The sequence below is a fragment of the Protopterus annectens genome, chromosome 2.part1 (assembly GCF_019279795.1).
Source record: "Protopterus annectens isolate FY-2018-M chromosome 2.part1, PAN1.0, whole genome shotgun sequence".
Classification (NCBI taxonomy): Eukaryota; Metazoa; Chordata; order Ceratodontiformes; family Protopteridae; genus Protopterus; species Protopterus annectens.
This window is the reverse complement of record NC_056729.1, coordinates 27,320,006-27,346,158: the sequence shown is the minus strand read 5'-3', so window position 1 is coordinate 27,346,158 and position 26,153 is coordinate 27,320,006. Positions and strand designations below refer to the sequence as shown.

At 39.8% G+C, this 26,153-nt stretch overlaps 1 long non-coding RNA gene across 1 annotated transcript in view; it reads left to right on the top strand.

Annotated features, from left to right (window-relative positions):
- The first annotated feature begins 329 nt into the window (after positions 1-329).
- Positions 330-26,153, top strand: part of LOC122794734 — a 66,169-nt gene continuing 40,345 nt past the window's right edge. Inside the window, exon 1 of the long non-coding RNA XR_006363682.1 lies at positions 330-429. This is a non-coding gene — a long non-coding RNA (uncharacterized LOC122794734). The remainder of the gene's footprint in view (positions 430-26,153) is intronic.

Sequence of the window (26,153 nt, the reverse complement as noted above, 5' to 3'; positions counted from 1 at the left end):
AAGGTACATTATGGTAAAATAAAATGTGAAGTACTTGAATTGTTTAACTTTATAAAGATAGTAACTAGTTTAATCAAAAGAATTTAAGAAAAGATATCAAATATCACTACACACTGTGTATTTCTGTTTTAATTGTGAGACACCATTTCCACAACCCCAACAAGGTCTGTTCTAGATGGCTTTCTTATATACAACTAACAAAAAACATCTGGAGTATACTTGTAGCTGCTTAAGCCATTTCTCAAGGAAAGTAGTTGCTTCTGGCACTTTAATGACATCACTCACGTCTCACCTTTCCCCTCCAGCGGAAATACGTCATGCTTATTTCCTCCGCATTGCTCTGTCACTGCTGCAACAAGAACTTCAGTCACCAAGGAGTTAGATCTTGAATACCTGCCAGAAAACTCTTCTATTACAAATTTTTAAACAGTAAGTCTGTGTTATCTGAGAAGTAACAGTTCCGGAGTTCAGTGCCTATTTTTATTTTTCTGTTTGTTTTCTCAAACTTTCCTAGGACATTTCTTAACAGGAGTACAGAACATGCAGTAGCACATTTTTATCATATATCACCAGCATGTTTCAGTCCATACTTCATACCACAGATTCAAACACTACTGGGGATAAGCTCATGCAGGGCACTGAAGATCACATGCAGATTTACATCAAAACTTAGTGAAGGTGAAGCAACAGGCAATTTGTATGGCTCTTATTCTTAGAGATGATAAATGGTCTTACTATTCATAGCCAGCTGTGCACAGATATAAAGAAACTAAAAACAGTGGACTAGATCAGACACTGAGACAAAGCTTTCACAACCTCTGCTCAGTCGCTGTGCAATATTGCATTCGATTTAATGGAAGAGACAGCTGAGTTACCCTTACAGTGGTAGTGTTTAGAAAACAGTGTGCTAAACTGAATGATAGCATGATCTGTGTAATACCTGCTGGTGTATTTAAGTTTTCTTTTTGTTACTGTTTTAGATCACACTGTAATTTACTACTGTCCATCTCAGACAAATTTTGTATCTCATGACTGCTGATACTCTTTGTACAGGTAATAACTTTTCCCCTGGTTATGACAATAAAGAATTCAATGCGATCAGCCTAAGTAATCATGTTAGAGTACTTCTGACAAATTAGCAGTATTATATTATGCTTATTTCCCTATAAATAACACTTAGATCTTTTATTGTCCTGGTTTGTGCACCTGAAGTCTGTTTAAACAACTGAAAGGTTATTCTATATTGCAGTAATATACATGACAGTTTAAGCATATATGAGCAGCATATGCCTAAAAACATTCCTTGGGTTTGGAAAGAATCCCACCACAGGCAGTAAGAGCTGCAGCCAAAAGGGGCTGTTTCTGTGGTTGTGGTAAGCGTGATTCAGAGACACATTAGCCACAATGAGAAAAGACCTCGCTATCAACTAATTTGTGTGTTTCTGAATTCAGATAATCGGCACTTTCTTGTGATAAGCATTTCTGACAGTCCAGTCATTGCGTTGCTACAGGCAGCCCCCTCAGTCATTCTCCCGCACACATACACATACACATTCAAACATTCTCACAATCACAAACATATCACCATACATCTTACCTGTCCCTGAGTGGACAGAACATCCCTGAAACATCCTGTTATTTTTACCTACCCTTCATAAGTCATGGATTATCACAGTCAGTCAATAATGCCAGACATTAGAGTTTCATTCTTATGGTTTAGAAAGTGCATACTGACATAATGAGTAAATCTGTTGATTTTTTTTTGAATTAGATAAGTTATAATAGTATGGGTAACCTGATAAAAAACAAGTTATTCTAGAAATAAACAATGACTAACACATTCTTACCTGCAAACAGTGTACATCAACCACATTTAATTGCATGCCTTCCACTGGGTGGCGTCATTAGAATTAAAAACATATTACTACACATTTTAGTAATTTGAATGAAATATTTTTATGGTATTCACCATTGATTAAGACAGCTTATGCAAAAGAGGTTATTGTTAAATCCAGAAGTAAAGTTTTGCAAGGTAGAGGTAGAGATACAGGTCATGATGGGTACTGACAAAGAAGTGAGAAAGAACTTTCTTCAGATAAGAACATGTTTTGTGTTTCTAAATATACCACATATTCATTATGTTTTACATGAAATTATAAGAAGGAACTGGAAAATTGCTAGCTGATTAGAATATGAGAAAGTTTTTACTTGATAAATCTGCTTTTTTCCTTTATTATACTTTTAAATATAGGGGGAATGCTGTCCTATATGGTAAATGTTATCAAAGATAGTTGTTCTGACGTAGATATGAGAACACTTGGAGAATATAGTGTGTGTCATTGTTTTGAAAATTCATATGGTTAATATAAATTGTAAAAATGTTAAGCTGAACAAGGGATATTCTAGTAAATGTAGTAGAGCTGTATATGATATTAAATGTGTCCATAATCCAGATAAATGTGCATATAATGAACTAAATGCATGGTTAAGATGAGAAGAAATACAAGAGCATACCAGAGATGTGAGAAATACAATTCTGTCAAATCCAGTAGCTGCACATGCAGTATTAAAACATAGTGGTAGCTCTGATTATTTCAGGTTTTAGTAATAGCATCAGTAAAGTTACCCAGAGGTGATGACGTTTGGATGGCATTAATCAAATAATAACCTAGATTAATTGTAAAATATGATACACTATGATACCTAGGGGCATGAATTTAGTGGTTTCCTGGCAGGATGTAATATAAACATTCAGTGATAAAAGGTTTTACCAGTATATAATTGGCCTGAATCAGAAAGGTTACTGAATGGTGTACATGAAGTGTACACCTCGCAGTAACCATTCCTGATTTATAAACAGCCCTGCCATAGTTCTACAACATGAAGACATGCAGCACCATGGAGGGCTGTCTCTGCACCAATATTAAATACAAAATGCTAATGAAACATTTTGGGGGAGCTAATTAGCCATGTTCTCTTCCATGGATATGGTTCACTTGGAATGGGAAGAGGGCAGGAAAACCAACAAGTGGCAGTGCTTGATGACATCCCAGCAGATGTTCCTATAGATAATGACTTTCTTGAGACAGCACTTTGTGAACATGGAATTTCATGCTGCCAGGCATAAAGACAATTGCATCAAAAAGGCTGCAGAGAAGATCCAATCAGTGCTCACACCTACAGTACATGCTGATGCTGTTACTGCTTCAAAGAAAGGACTAAATGGTGACAATGCTTCTGAATTTGAGTCAGAGTTATCAAAAGGTATGAGGTTATAAGAAGGGTTTACTTCAGGGGAAGAGATGGTTGGCAGATGCAAGCTTGATTATGACACACAGTTATTGAAAAATTGTATAATCACATTGGAAGGTGAACTGGGAAGGATCACAGATACAGAAATGACACAGGCACAGCTCCCTCCAACATCTCACCATGCAGAATATGAGGGAAGTATCCAAAAGGACACATATATTCAAGGTAAGGGAGTCCATATACTGGCCGAAAGGCTTACAGTGCAAAGAATGGACTCGTGAAGGAGGGCTGCAGTGCAAAGTAATACAGCAGTTAATAGTCCAAAGGCTTATTGTCAGGCACTTCTCACCATAGCTCACAATATTCCCCTTATAATCCTTTTGGGAATAAATAATACAAAATAAGGCTAAATGTTTTGTATTGGTCAGGAGTTGCAAAAGACATGATAGTCTACATGGGGAACAGTTGTTTTACATTAGGAAGGTTTGTGGTCTACACTCTTGTGGCGGGAGAGGAAGCTTACAATCTTCTAAGTTGGGAATTAATGGTTGAAAACTTAGTCTGTCTGTTATTCTAAAAGTGTCTTAGTTCTGGTTTAAGCACTTGGGCTTCAGTCCAGTTATTTTACCTTAAGAAGGTTTGTGGTCTACACTCTTGTGGGAGGAGAGGGTAGATTCTGCCTCTCTGAGCTGAGAATTGCTGGTTGAAGGCTTATTGTGGCTGCGTATTTGAACTGCTTCTTTCTGAAATTGGTGTGCCTTGTTGTAGCATAGACTAGATTCAGACCTGCCGAATCTAGCTGTGTTTGTATAACTTGAGCATTAATCCAGGCCATCTTTTTGGAGAGGGTTCCCCTGCACCCTAGTGTCAGGAGTGTGCAGTTAGAACTTGTCTGATTGAAGGTTGCTGGAGCAGGGCTCAGTTTTGAGATATTTTATTGATTAATTGGTTAATTTGTTTAAATCAGTTTGCTTTTGTTTGCTACTGTTATATTTATGTGTGTATCTTTTCTGCTGTGTTAAATCAACCTAAACATAGTTTAAATATCTTTAGCATAGTCTGGTTACAGGTTTTGCTGTATCCAGATCTGTTTGTGTGATTCCTGTGTTTCCTGCCACACCATTTTCTGTTGGCTGGGACCTGCACTTGGTTGGAACTGGTCTGGCATAGGGTGTTGAGCTAAGAGCTCAGGGACAATGGTTGACTGGTGAATTCCAGTGCTTCTATTTTACTTTCATTTTTGTGGTATGTAAACCCCATGTTTGCATGGCTTTGTGCTTGTTTGCATATCATCCAATGCCACTGCACTGTTTTAACACTTTGCAAGGTATCTCAACTGCATTTTTCCCTTACCAGCACTCCAGTGTAAGTGAGGCACATGCTTGCAGCTACTGTATTGATTTTATCCGGTCCTACTCACACCTATAGGTATTGTCCTCAGATAGTACCCACTTTTCTATCCCTGACCTCCCTTCCACAGCTTCTGACATCTATGGACAGACAATTTCTGATGGTTTCTCCTGCTAGTCTGGTTCATATGGGCATCCTGAGACAGTGTAGCAACTGCCTTATGTACATGAACAACCCTCTACTACTATTACTAAGGAACACAATATATGAGAGTTGCAATTACATTAAGAACCTAGAATCCTTGCCGTCTCAGTCACAAGCTAGTACATCTGGCACTGAGAAGGCTGTCTGTGCAAACACTACCTACACCAAGCCTCTAACACCACCCACACCTGTACAGCACACTTCTACATATGCATAGGTTCTCAACAAAAACATACCTAACCAAAAGCGACCGCCAAAGCAAAAACACACATGCACATCACAACCCACAACACCGAGCATCACACATAGTACACACGACTATGTCTCACAGCCTCTAAGGCCCAGACACAAACCCAACATACTAGTCATAGGAGAATCTATCATGAGACACACAGATGTGCCCCTCACCAGGCTAGACAAGGAGAAAGTCACAGTAAGTTGCTTGTCAGATACTAGAATCCACCATATCATGCACGCACGCAAGTCTCTTAATAACAGGTACTGATATGACTCTGTCATAGTCCATGTCGGTGTGAGTAACTTGAGACGTACCTCTCTGGACTACATGAGGAGAGACATGATTGAACTCACTGAATGTGTTCCAGGCAGGAATGTCCCTAGTCTTAAGCAGCATTCTACCATCACCAAGGATTATCCCTCAATGCAAACAGAAAATTATTGACTTTAACAATAGGCTTAGTTTCTGGTGTCATTCCAAGGGGATCCAGTACCTGACAGCCTAGAAGGACATGATTGACAGACCACAATGCTTTGCCAGAGATGGCCTTCATCTGTCTCCCCTGGGCTTCAGGCATCTGGCAAAGGCTGTTGCCTCCCCCATAGTGCCTTTTTTAGGCAAAGTCATGAACACAAAATTACCAATATAAAAAATTATTGTAAACAAAATTTAAAGGTCATGCTGCTAAACTCTAGGAGTCTTAGCATGAAACTGCGCTCTTTGCAAGCAGTCCTTGTCCTGGGGGATGCTGACATTTGTGCAGTCACTGAAACCTATTTCAAAACTGTGGAGAGCACCCCAGCCTTACCAGGTTACTCATCCTACCATACTTTCAGACCTGAATGGAGGGCTACAAAGCTAAAGGAGGTAGAGTTTCAATATTTATCAAAGACATACAGACTTCCTGGCTGGTCAAATGGTATGACACACTGGAGATGCTCCAATTGCATTTAACTGTTGACAAACACCTATTCAAATCATAGCTAGTTACAGTCCCCCAACCATGACTAAGGATGCCCACTCCACCTAGCTGGACTTACTTGTATCCATCAAGAGTCAACCCTCTACCTTTTACCCTGATCCTGGGTGACTTTAACTATCCAACTATAGAGTGGAAGACCTATTGTAGACCAAACATGAACACCCAGAGATTCCTTGACTTAGTCAATGTCAATGCTAGGATCAGCTGGTCGACACCCTTACGAGAGGTGAAAATATCCTGGACATGGTCCTAACCAACATTAGTAGCCACTGTAGCACCCCAACAGTGTCATCCTCCTTGGTAAGCTCTGACCATAAAGTGATCACATTCAAAGTCAACATCTCCCATGAACCCCCCCTCCATCAGGGTCAAACAAAAAAACTTTTCCAGAGTTCACTAGAATCTCCTAAGAGCAGGTATAAGCAGCTTCACAGCCATCAACCCTTCAACTAGAACTAGCACTAATGTCCAAGCCTACACCGAAAAACTATATGAGCACCTACATAGCTGTGTGGACTCAGCAATACCTGACAGGACCAAATCATCTTCCTCAAGGAGGAGTAAACCTGTCTGGTGGACAGCAGCAATAAATAAACTCTATAATAAAAGGAAACAAATTGCTCTCCAGGAGCAAGAAGGAGCAGGTGCCAAGTTGAAAGCAATCTCTCCTTTGTCTGAGCAAGCAAATAAGGTCACTGGTGAAATCCTCTAAGGTAACTTCGAGTCCAAATTGGTCACATCCACTAAGGACAATTACAAGGCTTTCTTCACATACGTCTAGAATCTCAAAGGTAACCTACAAATCTGCTCTGAACTGGTGGTCAATAACACCACATACACAAGTGCTATAGATATAGTCAATGGGCTGGCAGACAAGTTCAGTGAAAACTTCACCCCCCTGTCCCCCCATCAGTAAACCAGGACATCCACAACACCTTCCCCCCTCCCCTCATCACCAGGGAGCAGGTCTTTAATGTCTTCTCAAAGGCAAAAAATACAGTATCCATGGGACCTGACAACATCCCTGGCTGTATCCTACATGAACTCAGGCACGATCTCTCACCTTCATTAGGCACCCTATTCAACCAAAGCCTGAGCACCGGCTTCATTCCAGCCAAATGGAGGACAGCCACTGTCATCCCTCTGTACAAAGGTGGAACATCCACTGACCTAGGCAATTATAGACCCATCAGCCTAACTGACCTGATCTGCAAGACTATGGAATTCATTATTACAGACCTTATAAACAAGGACATTGGCAGCCTCCAAATAATTGACCCCCACACAGTTTGGTTTTGTCAAAGGGAGATTATGCCTGTTAAACTTGGTCGACTTCTTCAAAACAGTCACCAAAGTCATAGATGAGGGGAAGACAGTGCACACCACCTATCTTAACCTACCCAAAGCCTTCGGCACTATTCCCCACTTGGGCATAATAGATAAACTGTCCCAGCTAGGCATCAAACCATATGTTACCAGATGGGTAGTTAACTGCCTCTCTGATAGAACCCACTCAGACAAAATTGGGGAAGCCACCTCTAGTAGTAGACTCATAGTGAGTGGTGGGATAGATTTGTGTCCCAAAGACTCCCCCCCCATCTGTGGAATAGACTCCCTCTCCATGTCAAGCAGAGTATCTCTCTAGCCATCTTTAAAAGAAGAACCTGGATGATTGAATGGGAAACAGGAAATAAACTCCTGGGATCCCACCTGTGTCCCTGCAGGACAGGGGAAAAAGGTGTTGACTTTGTGGGAACATGGGCAAAATTCTTGGCTAGGCTTATAATAGCCTCCGGGCCAATAGCCTAGTATCATCCTATAAACCTATGAACCTATAAGAATGGCATGCAGGAGACAAAGCTAATACTGCTTTGTTGCCTTTTCCTGTTTATTGAGGAACTGCTCCAAAAAATAGCAATGGATATTGTGGGGGCATCATAGTATCACTAGCACCACAGATGCAAGATATATTATGATAATGGTAGGCTACATTGCAAGGTGCCAAGTGGCAGTTTCTTTATTATCTGTTGAGACAGAAAAGGTGGCAAATGCTCTGTTAGAAAGGTTTAGCAAGTTGGATTCTTCCCTGATAAATAAGATAAAAGGGATAATTTCATATAACTCCTACATGATTTGTGCATGGAAGTGCTGTTGGGTAAAGCAGTTAAAAAATAACCTGTACCATCCATAAACAAATGGTTTGGTGAAGAGGTTTAACTATAGTCTCAACACCTTGCTTATAGCATTTGCATGTACTAGCACCATCTGTTCTTTAGACTCAGGAAAACATTTCAGGGATTCACACGTGTTTCACCACTTAAGGTACTTTATAAGCAATGCAAGAGAGGGCCCCTAGACCTAATTTGTAATGAGAGCATGGGTAAATATGATACCCATACAGATTCCATTGGGGAGTAAGTGCTGAATTGTAAGACTAAGCTTAGGGGTCCATTTGGTCCTGACACTAGAGTACCTAGAGCAAGCTTTAAAGCAGCAAATGGTCTAATGTAACTGAGTGGTGAGAGCCAAAAGTGTATAGTTGGACAACAGTTAACAGTGCTTGTTGGTGATCTGGAGAATACAGGCAGCATGGACGGCTCCTTTAACTTTTATGAAAGAAAGTAACTGATATCAAATAGTTGGTGGATTTGTAAGACAGTTGCCTTGTTAATGTAAAGAAACCATACCAGAAAAGTGAGGGAGGAAGAAAGAGAGATAGAAAGATAGTAATGCTTAGTATATGATGTGGGTTACAAGATGAGTCGGGGGAACGCAGTTTAGCTCTCTTCAGTAAAGCTTGAATTGATGCTTCAATGAATGAGGTGGTATTGTCACAACAGCTATCCCTTATACACAGTCAGTACATCTAAACTGTGTTAAGAGTGTATGTTGACATGTTCACTGCTACGTCAGGGTCTGTCCAACTAATGGAGCAACATATTGTTACAGAAACCCACTAGCCAATCAAACAGGAGTATGCAAATCTGAGATAGCTATTTCATAGTATGCCTAAGCAAATTAAGCAAACCAAACTTGTTACCACTCCCACAAGAGGGGAAAACATACTGGACCTGATCATCACCAACATGGGGACTCTATGCTCCAGACCAGAAGTGTATCCCTCACTGGTAAGATCAGACCATAAACTGATCTCACTGGATATTCACATCCCAACCCCATCCCCTGCCCAGAAAACCACAGTGAAAAACTTCTCTAAAGCAAATTTCACACTCCTCAAAACAGAGGTGGAATCATTCAAAGCCCCCGGGCCTGTGGAAGATACGGCCCAGACCGCAGAATCCTTTATAAATGCATTTTATGAACACCTTCAGGAATGCATGGATCATGCAATCCCAAATAAAACCAAGACCCAATCCTCCAAAGGCAGACGTCCTGTCTGGTGGACCCCAGCCATAAACAAACTATACAATAGAAGGAGGAAGCTACTACATGATAGAGCAAAATCCCAAAAAGGGAAGGCATCTCTGATCAGTATTAGCAAAAAACTAAAATCGTCAAAGGCCAGCTTCGAGAGAAAAATTGCACAGGACACTAAGGATAATCACAAGGCTTTCTTTAGTTATGGTAGGAACCTGGGTGGGAATTCCCAGATATGCTCAGAATTAGTCCAAAATGACAAAAAATACACCGAACCCACAGACATTGCCAACATCCTAGCTGACAGGTTCAGCGCAAATGTCTCCCCCCCTCCCTACCAAAAGGGCAAATATCTATCCCAGCAGAGTGCTTCCCCCCTGACATCTCAGATGCTCAGGTAAGAGCCGCCCTCTCCAAAGCAAAAAACACAGCATCAATTGGACCAGATGGTGTCCCAGGCTGCATCCTACATAAACTCCAAGAAAAGCTAAACCCAAACATAAAACTACTGTTCAGTCTCAGCCTTACTACAGGATATGTACCCAAAGAGTGGCGTACAGCAACAGTGGTCCCTCTCCACAAAGGTGGTGCCTCAACGGACCCTGGAAACTATCGCCCAATAAGCCTGACTAGCTTGGTCTGCAAAGCTATGGAAAGGATCATCATGGACCTCATAAATAAAGATATTGGGGACCTGCAGACACTGGATCCTACCCAGTTCAGCTTTGTTAAGGGCAGCTCCTGCCTCTTAAACCTGGTCGACTTCTTTGAAACAGTCACCAAGGCCATTGACAAAGGGAAGGTGGTCCACACAGCCTATCTGGACCTCGCAAAAGCCTTCGATACAATACCCCACTCGGGCATTATAGATAAGCTCACCAGCTTAAATATAAACCCCTATGTCACTAGATGGGTTGCAAACTGGCTCAAGGACAAAACCCACATGGTTAGAATTGCTGGAGCCATGTCAGACTCCAAACCAGTTGCAAGTGGTGTCCCACAAGGCTCAGTCCTGAGACCTCTCTTGTTTGGTATATATTTCTCGGAGGTACAGGCCAACATGGAAGGACTGTGGCTGACCAAGTTCACAGATGACTGCAAACTGGGTGCCATAATCGACTCTCCAGCCGACAGAAGTATCCTCCAAAAGGGCCTCATAGAAACAGACAACTGGTGCCAGAGGCATGGCCTCAAGCTAAATGCCAAAAAGTGTATAGTCATCCCCTTTGGCAAAAACAAAGTGCCCACAAATTACCACATAGGTGGTAATCCATTAAGTATAGAAGTAGTAATTAGGGACCTGGGGACCTAAGTTGATAGCAATCTCTCATTTGACAACCACGTGGCCAAAGTGGTTAGAAAAACATTTTATATAGCCCACCTAATCATGAAGGGATTCACATCTAGATTAGGGGAGGTCATCGTGCCTCTTTACTCATCCCTCACAGTGGCGGATCCAGGAATTTGCAAAGGGGGGGGCGCATTCTGGTTAGTTGAATACCAGGTGAAAGCGGGAAAGTGGGACACTGGGTTTGGTGGCTGTGAAAAGATTACCTTAATAAGCTCTGACATCACGTGTGGAAAGACACCAATTTACATTCAGTTGCACATGAATTTGCTGTGGATATGATAGTAGAAATAGGTAATTCCTGTGCAGCACACAACACATGTACAGGTAGTACAAGTATTTTCAGTGCATGCCTGGAAAAGATGAATGGTTGCCCATACCAAGTCACATCATTCTCCTTCAATGTCATACTGGGCATATGCACTGTTATAAACTTGGAAAGAAACCCTCTGAAATATATGTTATTGTTATGAGACATAAAATATATACCACAGTCACAGATGTTGTGATAAATTAATTTAATGACTGTACCAAATAAATACACTCATAAAACTTTCCTAAGCAGGCCATAATGTTTTTGGATTGTTTACTGTTCGTTCTATGGTTTTAAGCACAATTAATTATCATTTATTAGTGTTTTCATAACAAAAGTCCTACTGTACCTTTGCTCTCCTTTCACCAAATTCTGGAGTGGGTGTGGGAGGGAGAGGCAATGCTGCTCTCCAGCAGTTCAAAAATGCCAAAGGAAACAGATGATCTGCTGTGGCAGCCTCTAACGGGAGCGGACAAATGAAAAAAACTGTGTGTGTGTGTGTGTGTGTGTGTGTGTGTGTGTGTGTGTGTGATAAATTTATTTTTCCCCACAGAAAAAAGTTATGCTTTTTTTCAGTGTATTAAACCAGCAGAGCACAATTGTTACATTTCCTTTGCATACATACTTAGGTATGTACACACACACACACACACACACACACACACACACACACACACACACACACACACACACACACATATATAAATAGTTTGGGCATGTGCAATAATGCCCTTCTAGCCTGCCAATACACCAAACAATCATTCCCATAATAAATACCCAAGCTATTTTTTAAAAATATTTAAACTAGTGCTTGCTTTAATATAATTTAGTTGTCTGTTTCATGCATCATCTCTCATTCCTATATAATCTTCTATGTAGACTCTCTGATGACTGTCTACTACACTTTGCTAGCCCCAAACATTCTCAGAGGTAGCCATTTCTAAATGCCCTATATACTTGAATAAGAGGTACAAGTTCAGATATTTTAGTCTTTCATCATAACTTAAATTTTCACATACATGAATGCCCTTGGTATATTTTAGCTGTACTCCAGTTTACTACTGCTTGTTCTCTTACAACGTTTTCATGTTGTTATTCCATATTGTAGTATGGGTTTAATGTAACCTGCAAACGATTTTATCAGTCTTTCATTTCCTAGACATTATAAATCTTTATATGCATCCTACAGTTTTATAATCATCATAACCATTTGGTATGATTAAAATACTTAAAACTGCATCTACACATACACCAAAGTCCTTGAATGAATCTACAGCATCAATCAAGGTGTGCTGTATTAAATATTTACCCTTCAATTTGTCTTTCAAATATCATTTATTTAGATTTTAATGTATCTATCAACATATTATTCTCCTGCACCCAAATGGTACATTTAGTCAAGTGCTTTTGCTGACGTGCTCTACCTATGACAGATGTAAGCCTGCTTGCCTATTTTCAAGTCATCAGTATACAGACTGTAGAACACATCAGATGAAAAAGTTAGATCTGAAAGCTGCAACCTAAACAAGTAAGGGCCTAGGACAGAGCCCTGTTGGACGCCTTGACTGCAAACTAGAATTTCACTTGTTCAATTGCTGTATGATACTTGCCATTTGCTGTTTGGAAGATGTGCAGTCTTATTATCATTGTTTCTTCTACAAATTTTTATGTGTTGCATTCATACATACATTTCACCAAAAGCCACCGCTGCAGTTTTTATAAAATGTTAGTTCAATTAACAGGTTTACATTTTTAATTAAAAACAACAATAGCACTTTTATATGCATGTGTGTTACTTTCTCTCTGTATCTTGTGGAGCTTTTCTCCCCAGGCATCCACTAAAAAAGGATTTTCCACTGACTCTGTTAATCTTTCTCAACCAACAAACGTATAAAGAAATAAAAAAGAGCTTCAGCTTTCTATATGTTCTTTACACTGCAGTACATCACCTATAGTTTCTTGACAATCACTTCAGAACCCCACCTACAGTTCCAACCTATTCTACATATATGGACCACCCACCTTAATATTCTTCCTATATATACTCTACAACAACTCCTTCCACTTTATAATCAGACTCTACTCTTCCATTTCTATTCTTACCTCACATTCTTACCCAATTTAGATATGCAGCTTTTGCCTTACCAATAGGTGAAAATTAAAAATACAAAAAAGTATAATTGACAACTTTTGACAGGCCTTGTGAGAGGTTCACTGTGTCTGCTATGTACATACTGTATATGTTTGCGATAGGTTCTACATGAATCTAAGGCTAACTGCCCAGAAGGGTAATTTTAAATCTATTCAATAAGCCAAGGTTAGAATCAAACTCTGTACCTTATGTCTATGAGGCAAAGACTTAAACCATTATTTCAAACCCATTGCCTGTGTGATGTGTTACCTATATTATTCTCGCATGCCAGATACTGTTTTCCATACATGCCCACACAACATGCTTCATATAGTACATCTTTGGATACCCTTAGTGAAATTACTCTGTACATCTTATAAACATGCAAGTGCCATGTCTCTTCTGTAAAATTTTGTATACTTACTACCGCTTCTCCCTTTCCCATATCTACACTCAGAGAATGAGCCTAAAACTGATGTACAAGTATCAGAGCCCTACACTAGTTAACAGATATAAGTAATGAACAAACAAACAAACAAATAAAATGTACAGAAATTAGCACCGTTCATGCCCTGAGACGACCATCCCTCATGTTTTAAGTAACTTTTCCCAATAAACACTTAAACAGCATCGTCAGTCCTGTGGTTTTCAGAGGAAGTGTGTGTGTGTGTGTGTGTGTGTGTGTGTGTGTGTGTGTGTGTGTGTGTGTGTGTGTGTGTGTGTGTGCATGTGCGTGTGTGTGTCATAATAAAATTATAATCATAATTCAAAAACAATACCCAGGTATTACCTTTACAGTTAATTTCTAAATTTCTTGTGCATTAGGAATTTCACATTTAGGACATTAAATATTACATATGTCTTTCAGTGCATGCATTTCCAACCCCTTGATTCAGACTATTGGAAAACTGAAACTGTTTAGATTGTGTCTGTATTACAGTTAAATCTATTTCCATAAATAGGAGCAGCACAGTGTTAATGTTTTGACTACTGGTAAGGGTCATCCATTATCCTTTCTATGGTTCCAAAACATGCAACTTAACGTAAGGACAACTGCAAGCAAAGTACTTTTATTTTATTTTACTGTTTATGTTGAATGAAGGCAGCTTACATTTATTTAGTTTTAACTGCTTAACTGATAAGTCCTATATGAAACCAATACCCTAAAAATGATATCAATCCAGCTGTTTTGAGTAATTTTCTTTCCATGTTAAACTTTAAACACACAGAGGCCGACATATTCCTTTTTATAGGTTCATAGGTTGGTACTAGGCTATCGGCCCCAAGGCCTATGCAAGCCTAGCCATAACAATTCCCTGGAAATTTTTTCCCACAATATTTACTTCTCTGTCTAGCAGGGTGACTGACATGATCCCCAGGGTGAATTTCCTATCTCCCATCCAATCATCAAGGTTCCTTTTGAAGAGGGCCAATGAGGTGCTCTGCTTGACAAGTATGGGCAGTCTATTCAAGAGTATGGGGAGTCTCTGGGTCAGGAACCTCTCCCTCCAGCATGTTTTGTTCATTGTGATGATAAGGTTTAGATCCCTGGAGCGTGTGGCTCTGAGGGATTGGGGTTTCTTTAAGTGGAGCACGTCCAACAGCTCAGGGTTTGACATGGCCTTGTATGTTAAGCAGAGATCGCCTCTGAGTAGACGATATGCCACAGAGTATAGCTGGAGGTTTTTTTTAGACGGTCAGCATATGGCATCAGCTTTAGGCCTGTGATTCTTTTAGTGAGGTATTTCTGTGGCCTTTCCAGCTGTTGCAGATGTCTTGTGAGGTACATACCAAATGGGGCATTATACTCTATAATGGGTCTAATGAGGGATGAGTACAGTGGGACAATGACCTTTTTTCTGGATGAAAAGTCCTTAGTGATGAGGTGTGCCACATAGAAGGATTTTGTGACTGTTGTGGCGATGTGGTTATCGAAAGTGAGACCACTGTCCACTTGTGTCCCAAAGTCTTTCATCACACTTTCGATGTTTAGTGTCCTGCCACCTATGTGGTAGTTCATGGGTACATGTTTTTTTCCAAAGGGGATAACTATACATTTTTTGGCATTAAGCTTGAGCCCATGGCTTTGGCACCAGGCATATGTTTCTGTAAGGCCCTTTTATAGAATATTCACATAATTTAAGGACAGTAATACCCCCCAATACATCAGATTCCTTGTGTAAGTACATTTATTCCACAGATAGACATACCCAAAATAATTAAAAACATACAGTAGAGCTGAAACTCCCTGATTAGAATTGAACCCTTTAACCATTTTTATACCAACCAAATCGCTTATAAACTGGAGACTCTCCTTGGGACCTGCAGGGAACTGCTGTAGCTGTCTTCCGAGAAAGAAGCAAAGCAAAACAAGACAATGCAAAATAAATGCATAAAATGAACAATTGGATTTATGGGTCATCTAAAAGCATTTCCTCATTCAGTCATTCACTTTGTTAATGTGCTCAGATCAATTGAAGTTGTAAGATGATATCAGACATCAAACAAATCATGGCACCAAGAAGCAATAAGGACTACTCGCTAGTCCAACACTAGCAGAATAGACAATATTATAAAGAATTCCGCTGGATATCAGACATGCCAATACAAACATAATTTAATGGCACTTCAGGACAGAAATAACAAAGCAAACACTAACTAGACAGACATTTTTTTAAATGCAAGTTTTGAATATAGTGCTGTGCTGGCGTCTATCACAGTTAACATGCTGATGTGTGCTTCACCACCTAACCCGAATGAAGCATTTTTTTCCAGAATGAGGATTTGAGAATTGTCTGATATTGGGAAAAGTCACAGAAAAGAACTGCAGCAATTTGAAACAAAGTGAAATAAACTGATTTAATGGTGGGAACTGGTGGCACATGGGTGTGTGCGTACGCTTGTCTGTATCCGTGTGAGGGTAAGTGTACCATACTACGTGTCAAATGCACAACTTTTACAACTGTCTTAAGAGCTGGAATAAGTAACTGTGAATGATTTTAGATGAATGGGTTAAGAAATGCAGCTGTATGAGCTAGCATTTAATTGACATCAGAATACATGTGGTATTCATTGACACACCTGTCTCTTAAGTTAAGAGTCTTAACAATGACAAATGTCAGTGGTCAACATCTCCATTCAAGTCCCCTTAGTTACTTAATGCCAGTAGAGTCACTCAGTCCCTGGTGACAGTTCACCTTCTCTTGGTCCCCACTCCTTCAGTCTGTTTCCCTCCCCCCACCCGGGAAAGACTCAGGGGCTGACTGCAGACTCTGTTCTAAAAACTGTTGGAGAATGAGTAGTAGTGTTGATGTGAGCCATTTCAAAGGTTAACTTATTCCCTAGTAGCAGTAACAACATGGTATGTAACTGCCGGCCTTAGGGTTTGAGTTCAAGGGATGTGGGACAGCCTAGCTGTGACATTTGGCGCATGCCTACTTTACGTGCTGGATATTAAAATAACTTTGGAAATTAAATAGTATCGATTTGTGCAAATGCATCTGAATCTGTTTTTCTAGCACAATCAGAGTGCTATTCATACCCTGCTTCTTTGGCGGCTTGAAAATTGGTGGTGTCAAAAGAATTAGCACATACCTCAAAGTAGATCTCTCCAGTAGCAGTAGTTACAAGTCGTTTCAAATGACAATTTGTCCAGCTATTTTTATTTTAAAATTGAACAAGATTGTTTGTCTTCCGACAACAATTACTGACAGCTCTCACCAACGCGCCTAAATTATAAGAGATGGTTCATAGGTTCATACTAGGCTATCTGCCCTAGGGCATTTATAAGCCTAGCCAGAATGTGTTTGGCTTTCGCCACCCATTTTAAATTTATTTTGCTATGCCCTTTTTCGAGGTTAGTATACTGTGCCTCTGTCTAACAGTGACACAGAAGTGATACCCGGGGTAAACCTACAATCTCCCATCCACTCATCAAGATTCCTCTTGAAGAGAGTCAATGAGGGACTCTGCCTAACCTGGACTGGGATTTTATTCCAGAGTGAAGGGAGCCTCTGGGTTATGAATCTGTCCTTCCAGCATGTCCTATTTATTTCAGTGCTGAGGTTCAAGTCTCTCGAGCGCATAGCTCGATGGGATTTGGATTTTCTGAGGTGCAGCATGTCCATTAATTCCAGGTTGGACATGGCTTTATACATCAGGCACAGATCGCCTCTGAACAGGCAGTATGCCACTGAGTAGAGCTGGTGTTTCTTTAACCAGGCAGCATATGGCATCTGTTTGAGCCCTTTGATCCTCTTGGTGAGGTACTTTTGGGGTCTTTCCAGTTGCTGCAGGTGTCTGGTAAGGTACATCCCAAAAGGGGCATTGTACTCAATTATGGGCCCAATGAGGGATGAGTAAAGAGGCACGATGACCTCCCCTGATCTAGACGTGAATCCCTTCATGATTAGGTGGGCTATATGAAATGTTTTTCTAACCACTTTGGCCATGTGGTTGTCAAATGAGAGATTGCTATCAACTTGGGTCCCCAGGTCTGTAATTACTTCTTCTGTACTTAATGGATTACCACCTATGTGGTAATTTGTGGGCACTTTGTTTTTGCCAAAGGGGATGACTATACACTTTTTGGCATTTAGCTTGAGGCCATGGCTCTGGCACCAGTTGTCTGTTTCTATGAGGCCCTTTTGGAGGATGCTTGTCTCGGCTGGAGAGTCGATTATGGCGTCCAGTTTGCAGTCATCTGTGAACTTGGTCAGCCACAGTCCTTCCGTGTTGGCCTGTACCTCCGAGAAATATATACCGAACAAGAGAGGTCCCAGGACTGAGCCTTGTGGGACACCACTTGTAACTGGTTTGGAGTCTGACATGGCTCCAGCAATTCTAACCATGTGGGTTCTGTCCTTGAGCCAGTTTGCAATCCATCTAGTGACATAGGGGTTTATATTTAAGCTGGTGAGCTTATCTATAATGCCCGAGTGGGGTATTGTATCGAAGGCTTTTGCGAGGTCCAGGTAGGCTGTGTGGACCACCTTCCCCTCGTCAATGGCCTTGGTGACTGTTTCAAAGAAATCAACCAGGTTTAAGAGGCAGGATCTGCCCTTAACAAAGCCGAACTGGGTAGGATCCAGAGTCTGTAGGTCCCCAATATCTTTATTTATGAGGTCCATGATGATCCTTTCCATAGCTTTGCAGACCAAATTATGGAAATACTTTGTTTACTTCAGAAAATGTATATTAATTCACATTCTCTAATTCTGCCAATGTCACAAGTTAACACTAATATTGTCCCTAATCCTGATCAGGAAGTAACCCCAATTATCTCTGCAGAGTGACTGTTGGAATGAAATCTGTTGTGAGCCATTTATTTGTACTGTTGAGTTAGCCTTGGGATTTGCTGCAGATGACTACAAAGTCCACTTCATCTAGTTCTAAGATTGTCTAACTCTTGTGTAAGCTGCTTTGGTGCCTAGTGATAGAACACGAGTTTGAGATGAGAATGACTATACTGTTAGTGTAAAGCCTGGAGTTACTAGATGGGATATTGAAAAGTAGACATTCACAAACAGAAAATATAATAAAGGTGTTGAGCTGAACTCTGTTAAACTCCTGCTTGGAAAGTGCCATTCACACTTGTGGAGTTACCGTGGAAAGTCTTTTAATTTACATATGAGGCCAACCACTGTAACGCATAATAAAAAAAGTCATACTGAAAAGGAGGTATAACAGAATAGTATGGTTGACCTTTTTGAATACTCACTTCAGACCAATAATAAGGTAACAGTAATGTGACTTTTACCCACTGATTTATAATCACCACCCCCCCCAAAAAAAATCACTTGATAGTACTAGCTCTCCAACACTTCTTCCTGTAAAAAAATAATTCTTCAGTTAACACTATTTACCATTACAATAGTCGTTTAAATGTTTTTGCAGATACCCTTCTCACCTCTTGAAAGTAAATGCTTAATTCAAGGATTCCTTATTTTTGTATCTAAAGAAACAAACAACAATACAGTCTGCCACACTGAAATAATGTCATCATGCCCCATCATAACTCTCCGCTTCTGAGCATTAAAAATCACAGCCCTGGCCTTTAAAAATCAAAACACATGATCAGAAAGAGTAGGACTTTCTTATTTTTTTACAAAATATGCACTTTACAGACTAATGAATCTCTGTATAAGTTTATTTTAATTACTTAATAGTATGTGTACTGATAAACAGGCTGATTTTATGAGACAAAAACATCATAAACCCAAAAGGAGAAAGGCTTACTTTAAGGGAACATAACCATGCCTATGTGTAAATCATAGCAACTGAGAGCTATGAGTGCCGTTTTAATTCTAAGTAGAGACAGGCAACCTTTCAAACATTTATGGCCCTAGGAACAGGATATCTTTCTGCTATCAAAACATTCAAAGAAAAGACACTCTAGAAGCTCGATGTATTCTTGCTAATGCACTTAGGATCATTAAATATTGATGCACCATTAACTGAGAAATTAATTATTATATTAATGAAAAAATGATTCCATTGCCACAGATACATTACACTACATAAATGTAATACTGTGCATGCAAACTGCAAAGCCACTGCTTATGTACCATATAACTTGTGTTATGCAACTCCCACAGAGTTCACATACTAGTGGTAAATGACGAAAATAAAATACAGTGGACTCAATGCAAGAAAAAAATACATTGTTAGACTTTGTGTAATAAATGCTCATATGGGTGAACTACATAGTACATTTTTTAATGCACCAAGACAAACTTTCCTCAACTCTCATCACATCATAGCTCTCAAATAATCAGGGTCATATTTCAAATGAATCAGGGACAAACCCAGAAAAAAATCAGGGACATTTATGAAATATTAATACTATTAACTCAATACATTGTCAGAATAAAAGAATGCTAATTACTATACATTTTGTGAAATAAAAGAAATCTATAACTCTTACTTACTGCCATTATTTACTGAGTATAATTCACCACCCTTCCTCCATGAGTCACCAGTTTTAGGAGGGATTACAAGGGACAGAGCTAAATGTTGGAGTCAAATCAGGGACATGCCTGGAAATCAGGGACAGTTGAGAGGTATGCATGACACGCTGGTGTCAAAAAATTGGTGCAATAAAAGCAGAGGTAACCACTCAAAGATAGTGCATTTTTCTCAACGTAGTAATTTAAAACACCACCACTTACTGCAGAAAGCAAATAGTCCAAACAATGTAATATCAGCTTAAAAAACTGATTTTGACTTTGACAAACTGATATTTTGCCCTGCACTGCAACTGCTTTTTTCCATACTGTTTATATGATGCATCTGTGAATTACAAAAAACAGCACGTTTATCAACAGCAACACTTTAGAGGACTGCAAAGTACCAGCCCCACAGACACAATCTCCTTATTAATTGCTTACTGTCTGCAGAAAGCTAACAATTCTATGATTACATTTCCTTTAACTGTTTTGCTCCTAGCACTCACTGTTCAGACAAGAACGATTCTGTGAATGAAAAGTCATTTCAGAGGGAGAGTCAAAACTACTCTGCCTGTGCAAAGTATGTTTTAATCCATACAACGTCTGGAAAACAGGGAACCGTATGGCCTCTCTTACCTGATACATTAGACCCAATTTACTCCTGCACTGGAAACAATATTAGTAATCCCAAAATGAAGGTGTAACTGCTTCTTACAATACTCGAAGGCGAGGGGGCCACCAAAACATCAGCCAAGTAAGTCATCATATCCATTACAAGCGAATCATGCCATTTTCCTGTAAATCCAATAAATATCCGTGATCCAAGTGCTGTTCATACATCAGGCTGCAACATGCCAATGTTAGTGTTCCGGTTAGGATCAACTGAAAGGCCCTCCTCATAAAACGCGTACAGGTGTCAAGTACATTCCATAACGGCTGCCTAACAACACCTCCTTAGTTATGGTGTTTCAGTCGCTCGCTCGCTCACCCAACCTGATTGCAACCTCCAATCATCTCCGATCTATGTATTTGGCCCGTTGGTGACAGGTTTCTTCGGAAAGATTGATTGGGACTTCCAAAAGAAGTTGGGCTGGCGCGATTTCCAAAAAAAAAAAAAAATTGAAAAAGGGGCCGGCGCGCGCCCCTGCGCCCATGCCTAAATCCGCCACTGCCTCATCAGGCCCATAATCGAGTACAATGTCCCTTTTGGGATGAACCTTACCAAACACCTGCAGCAACTGGAAAGACCCCAAAAGTACCTCACCAAGAGGATCAAAGGGCTCAAACAGATGCCATATGCTGCCCGGTTAAAGAAACTCCAGCTCTACTCAGTGGCATACCGCCTGCTCAGAGGTGACCTGTGCCTGATGTATAAAGCCATGTCCAACCCGGAATTAAGGGACATGCACCTCAAAAAATCCAAATCCCATCAAGCTACACGCTCGAGAGACTTGAACCTCAGCACTGAAATAAATAGGACATGCTGGAGGGACAGATTCATAACCCAAAGGCTCCCTTCACTCTGGAATAAAATCCCAGTCCAGGTTAGGCAGAGTCCCTCATTGTCTCTCTTCAAGAGGAATCTTGATGAGTGGATGAGAGATCGTAGGTTTACCCGGGTATCACTTCTGTGTCACTGTTAGACAGAGGCACAGTATACTAACCTCGAAAAAGGGCATAGCAAAATTAATTTAAAATGGGTGGCGAAAGACAAACATACTCTGGCTAGGCTTATAAATGCCCTAGGGCAGATAGCCTAGTATGAACCTATGAACCTATGCAGAGTGACCTGCAGGAGATAATGAGTCAGGGAGGTAAGCCAGGAATCTAATAGTCCCTGAGCCTCACTGATTGGAATGGTGCCAAATTGACATAAACACTAGAATTTTGTATATTATTGGAAGCAGGTATATACCCCATGTACAGGAAAGATGAAGCTTTAAAACAGCTGGGTGGATCTAAGCATTTGACCATTATTAAACCAGACTAAGGGTTACTGGCAGGTACCCTTGATGCCAAGACCAAGAAAGAGTCATTTTTGTTATCCTGGTTGGGATGTTTGAGTTCAGCAAAGTATTCTTATGAATAAAAAATGCCCTAGAAACTTTCCAAAGACTGATAAATTGCATCCCAGCAGAAGCTATGGATTTTGTTCTAGTTTACATAGATGATATTACAATCTTTAATCAGTCCTTGAAGCAACATATGTCACGTGTCAGTCAGGTGCTGAAAAGATTAAAAAGGGACTGCTCGATTATTAAGGCAAACCAATGTCAGGTAGGAATGGCAGAAGTAACTTATCATGGTCATTGGTAAGTGGTGAAAAAATTTGGCTACAGCCTGTTAAAATGAAGGCTATCAATACATGGCCTGCTCCTGTTACCAAAATTTAGGTAAGGGCATTTCTTAGGAAAGAAGGCAATTATAGAAAGTTTGTCCATCACTAGAGTGGAACAGCTATTCCTATTATGGAACTTTCTGAAAAAAAAAGGACAGATATATTTATCATGAGCAGACTTTTCAGAATCTTAAGGAAGCTTTGATTTAGCCACACCTTGTACTAGCTAGATCTGATTACCAACAAATCTGAAATTTAACCTCAAACTCATGCTCCAAGAAACCAAATGTAAATACTTTTTAACAGGAACTGTTATCTGAATCCTGAAGACCCTCCCACCTTCCTCATCTAAAACATAACTATTTCCTACATAATTCACTTTGACCTACATTTCTACACCTAACTCTTTTCTACTGCCCTCATCCCTACACTCCCCTGCCTTTTTCCTTTCCCTCACCATACTCTTGTAAATGTTGTGTATAGAGAGTTGTAATGTAAAATCTTAGTAGCTTTGTACTAAACACTATTCTCCTGCACTGCCATATTATACCTTACATGCTTTCTTGCATGTATACTTTTCAGCTGCATCAGTTTTCTCTGTTTCATTTTGAAATGCCTCACTGTTGCTTTACTACTTTTTAATTGTACATTATTCTTTTTCTGGGCAAAGCCTCAGAATAGTCCATGCTGATCAGTCCTCTACCCACTGATAACGAATGTTGTTGTGTCTTTCGGCTTTTCCCGGTTAGGGGTCGCCACAGCGGTAATTTTTACGTGCCGAGTTACCAGCCCTGACACACAACCTTCAACGAAGGTACGCCCATTCACACATGTCTCCACGCAGAAGACACTCTAGCTGAGAATCGAACCGGATAGCGTCTGACTGTGAGGCGACAAGCAACACCACCACCGCGGATTGATAACGGGAGGTTTGAAACATCTTATTACACAATAAATTCTTATTTATTTATTTGATAACGAATGTAAACAAATAAATAATAATTTATTGTGTAATAAGATGTTTCAAACCACAGACAGGAGTTGTACTTAGCCAGGTCTTTCAGAGAGAGAGGAAAGCACAATACTAAATCTTAGTCATAGATTCCAGCCAAGGAAGCCATCATATACAGCTGTAGGTAAGGAATGTCTGGGAACAGCTGGAGATCTCGTCAAGTTTCTGTCCTACCTAAATGATAGAAACTTCACAGTAGTTACAAATAATAACCCCCCAAAGTACTTGCACAGAGACAGTGGGCAAAATGCAAAGCTTCCTAGGTGGAGTTTGTGAATACAGTTCTGCAGTTCTACAGTATGGCAATTCAGCATCACAGGGGACTCAGTAATGTAAATGCAGATGATCTGTAAAAACAGGGAACTTAAAATGCAAGTAGCATCACAAGAAAACTCACTTCAGTCTAAGAAGTGTGATGAGCAGCACAAAGCTTGTAGTTATCTTTCATTAAAACATTTATGAACTGTATTAAGCTGACGTTAGTGTAATTATTTTTCATAACAATGGCTCTTGCTTTCATCAGCTATTGTAGAGTGTAAAATGTATAGGATGCAAAAAATGTCAGCAGTACACTATGTACTTTCTTTCAGTAGAAATACAACTGGTAAAGTGAAACTGGCTTCTCAAATGTGCACGTAGTTGCAGTGCCTAATGCTCAGTAGTCCTTGAAATGTTACTTTTCTTCAAACGGTGTACTCTTTTATTTGTACTCTAGCTGCCCACCTGAGCTATTTAGCTAAAGGAACAAAAAAACTTGCTTACAAAATGAAGGCAGAATAGGAAATACAACACATGGAACTTAACAGAAAGTAAACAGCCTGGGGTGGTTTTAAGTGGATCGGTTAAGTTCAGATTTTGCTTTGCTTTTGATGCCTGCACAGTGAACTGCAGCCCTACAACAGATACTTTAGCCTGTAATTCTTTACTTGTGAGACTCTACAACTGGTATTTGGACTTGTAATTCAGAGGTAGCTATCGTTCAGTAAAATCTTTAGCTACTGTATTAGGATCAGCTGTTAGCATGATTTTTTTTTGTATGCTCCAGTCTTTAAAAACTCATTTATTTTTGTATTTCATTGTGCAAGTTTACTCCTGTCTTTATATTTAATTTCCAATCTACATTACCTCATTTTTATTTATTTTAAGTAAAAAGTGTTAATTTCAAAACGTGTGGTTGGTGTTTATTAGTACAAGTGTATGTGTGTACTGCTAGTGACATCTCAACTCTTTCCTTCTGCCTTTTGACGAGTGACTACTTAAAAGGATTCCTGCCATACAAGTATTCAATGAATGGTTTGTTTTAAGAATAAACATTAATTGTGATTGGTTTGGTTAGATGCTGTGTGATACTATAAAGATAAGGAAGGGGTAATGCTACTGTAGAACAATAATTAACCCTTCGCAATGAATGTGTGTGTGCGTGGTAAATAATCTTGGACAAGTTTTGGTCGCTGTCAGTAAAATGGCACTACAAGGAACAGGGCTGAGAGGAACATGAGTAAGATCCAGGGGACTGAAAATGATATAATATTAAATACAAAACATCACAGCAAGTACAAACATACCGGTTTCGGCTGGTAAATTACACAGCCTTCATCAGTGTATGGAAAAACATTTACAATACATGCTGCTTAAATATACAATAAATGGATACCATTGGTGAAATACTTATAAATATTCATTAAGCCTGGGGGAGAAGAGACCACCCAGTTTTATTATCCACTTTTTTTCTTTACCATTTAAAATGTTGTGCCAACCAGCTTTGTTCCTCCGATCACCTTGTATAACATCAATGATAGTGAACATAAATTTGGCAGTTGGATGTAACAACTGGTGTTTGTATAAAGCATTGGTCATCTTTTGTTGTTTAATGTTGCTATAGTGTTCTGATATACGTAACCTAATGCATCTAGAAGTTTGCCCAATGTAGAATGCACCACAATTACATGTGGCCAAATAAATGGCCCAATCACTACTACAATTAACAAAAATATTTAGATCAAAAACCTTGGCGCAATTTCTACTAGAAAACTCCTTGGTGGTGCATATATATTTACAGTTCACGCAATGGCCACAGGGAAAACAACCACGCAAGCTATCTCCAGAAATGGTTGTTTGAATCATGCCACTGAACTTATTGTCTCTAGTTTTGTAATGGTTAAAATAAGATTTTAAATTTTTGCCATTCCTGTAAGAGAACATACATTTGTCTGGGATAATCTTAGCGACCTCTGGATCACATTGTAAAATATTCCAATGTCGCTGCACAATCCTAAATAAACAATTGGTGTTGCGTCCATATGTTGTAATAAGTCTTAATGGTTGTGATGGTGTAATGGACTTATCCTTGTACTGAAGCAAATCTGTACGTTCCATATTATTAACCTGACTCTTTGCAACTGCAATAGTTCCGTCCCTATAGCCCCTTTGTTTAAATCTTCGTGTAAGATCCTTTTGGCTCATACAAAAGGTGGATTGTTGTGAACAGCTACGTTTTGCTCTGATGAATTGAGACTTGGGTATATTCCTGGCTATGTGTGGAGCATGATAACTAGAGGCATGTAACAGGGAATTGTATTGTGGGAACTTCCTATGTATCTCTGACTCTAATGTCCCATCTGGAAGTTTATGTATTAACACATCCAGAAAAACTATATTCT